The sequence below is a fragment of the Nerophis ophidion genome, linkage group LG26, assembly GCF_033978795.1.
Source record: "Nerophis ophidion isolate RoL-2023_Sa linkage group LG26, RoL_Noph_v1.0, whole genome shotgun sequence".
Classification (NCBI taxonomy): domain Eukaryota; kingdom Metazoa; phylum Chordata; class Actinopteri; order Syngnathiformes; family Syngnathidae; genus Nerophis; species Nerophis ophidion.
In genome coordinates, this window is record NC_084636.1 from 3245653 (window position 1) to 3248415 (window position 2763).

Here is a 2763-nt window from a genome sequence, read left to right on the forward strand (position 1 = left end):
CAAAGTCGCAATTTTGCAAGAAACATTTTATGAAAAGAGTCGTTATTTTACTCGACAAAAGTCACAATTTTAAAAGAAAACTTTAAAATGTTGGCAATATTATAATAATAATCAGAATTTTATTTGGCAAAATGAAGACAAAAGTCATAATTTTACACGAATAATGTCACTATTTTACAAGAACAACAAAAAAATGGTAATATTGTGATAAGTCAGAATTTTGTATGACAAATATCGCCATTTTGCATTAAAAAGTTATAATTTTACATCAAAAAAGTAATAATATTACGGCTCAATATTGCAATATTACAGAAACAGAAAGAATATTAAAGAGAAAAGTCGACACAATGTGAGAAAAAGACTGCTTTTAGTAAATCTTTTTTTGTGTGGAATTTTTTTCTTTCTATTTGTTTTTTAATCTTCATTATTTACTTCAAGTTAATATAGTATGTCTCTATGTACACATAAATATTTTTTTATATTAATTTTGACCACAGGGGGCATATTTACATTTCTTACACACACTTGTTATTTCATATGTTGACCAGAGGGGGAGCCCTTTTAAAAGAGACACACAGTCAATTAAAAAAATCCCTCCTTTTTTAGGACCACCCTCATTTTGATGAGACATTGTCTATTAGATGCAATGTTATTGGGACCATCATTTATGTCATCACTTCTTCACACCTCCTCATATGGAAGATACTGTTCCTTCTTCATGTCTCAAGAAGGCTAGAAATACCCACACCCACACACACACACACACACTATGATGTGTAAACCTCATTTCCCATGCTTTAAGAGCTGGGCTGGACAAGGTGTTGACAACCTGGCACTTTTAGCTCATTGACTAGCATTGCTACTGGACATACCGTATTTCCTTGAATTGCCGCAGGGTATATAGTATGCGCCTGCCTTGAATTACTGCCGGGTCAAACTTGCTTCCCAAAATAATTACTGCATGCTTAGTATCACCGCCTGGTCAAACTCGTGACACTTCACCTGTCATCATTTTCAAAATGGAGAAGGCTGATTTAAGTAATTTTAAATCGCATAAAAGGGAAGAGTAAGAGCTATTCAGTAGGATTTAAGGTCCAAGCTATTGAATATGCTATAAAGAACCGTAAGCAGCTATGTTTCATTAATATACCTGTGGAGAGGTGGAGCCGACGGTCCGACAGACAGGCAGGGCATGTTGGAGCCCTGCCCAAGATGGCGCCGAGGACGCGGCGACGGCGAGCGAGCGGAGAGGAGCAGCGGAAGAGCGACCTGGACTGAGGTTTTATTGAAAAGTAAATAAAGTCAAACTGCTCAAGCCATGTCCTTTCTTGGTGGTCCTGGGAACCCGCAAGACGACGGCTTGAGACCGTCACAATACCGTAGCTGCGTGTGTCAAATATGAGTCATTAAATGACTCCCGCCTCCTGGTGGTAGAGTACGCTAGTAATCCTTCTTGCGACTACTCGGCTGCAGAAGAACTGACAATGAGTGACGTGATATGTTCTGGAACGGATGTGACGCGGGGGTGCACGACATACCTTTTAGGTTGTAACACTCCTATGCTGGCTATGTAAACAACCGGGCTGAAATAAAGCATGTTCCAGTCCTAAATACCCAGTATACTATATATACAATAACACTTCATGATGGCAGCGGTGGGATAAAGAGATCACCCACGGAGCAGAAAGGGAGGGGGAGTTGTCCGAGGCTAATTCTGTCGTCACCCGCACTTGAGGTGCCGAGCTAACTGATAGCAGCGGTCAGATAGCAGTTTTCTAAACTGGACTTTAAATGGAAGCAGGAGGTAATAAAGGAAGATCTCCTTCGAGACAGAGAGACTTTTAAAGCTGAAGAAAGATAAGGAAGACTTCTATAAACAAGTTATCGATGCTTTTGATCAGAAGGAGCTGCGCATGGACTTCATTTATAAGTAAAGGTAAGACCATAACAACGTTTTTTTTAATTAAATGTGCTTTTCATGATGGTATCATTACATCACACTCAATTTTTTACTGTATGCCTTTTGTAAGTGCCGGAGTGAGAAGAGGTTTTAAAATAATTAGCGCATGCTTACTTTTACCGCATGCCTTTGGTAAGCGCAGGAGCGAGAAGAGGTTTTAAATTAATTAGCGCCCCGCAGGCAATTCAAGGAAATGGGATAGTGGAACTGTGTTCGAAGCCTGCGCAAGGTGCAGGGCTGCACACACACACACACACACACACACACACACACACACACACACACACACACACACACACACACACACACACACACACACACACACACACACACACACACACATAACACACACACACACACACAGTGACAATGTAATGGACAATAGTGTGTGATTATAGGTGTAATTAGTGTCAAAATAAGTTCAGCTTTTTGTTTTAGTGAAGTCCAAAAGCTAAAAAGACTGTCAGCCTCCCTTATTAGCCCTCATCACACACACACACACACACACACACACACACACAAGGTGGTAAATGTCACGGTGTACGTTCTGGAAGGTTCTTTGCAGGCTTCAGCCATTGTCTGCCACCATTAATTTGACAGAGTCCAACTCCAAGACCCTTAGCCTGCAGTCCTGCCGCCATCATGATGAGGCCGCGGGGAAAAAAACCCCAAAACATGTTCCTACTCTCAAAGCCAGTGGGAGGTAACTTCATACGCTTCTAAGAAGACATTTTTAAAAGCACTGTCCACTTTTAAGAGAAATGACATCGAACTAACCCAGAGGGGTCAAAGTGCTTTTCACT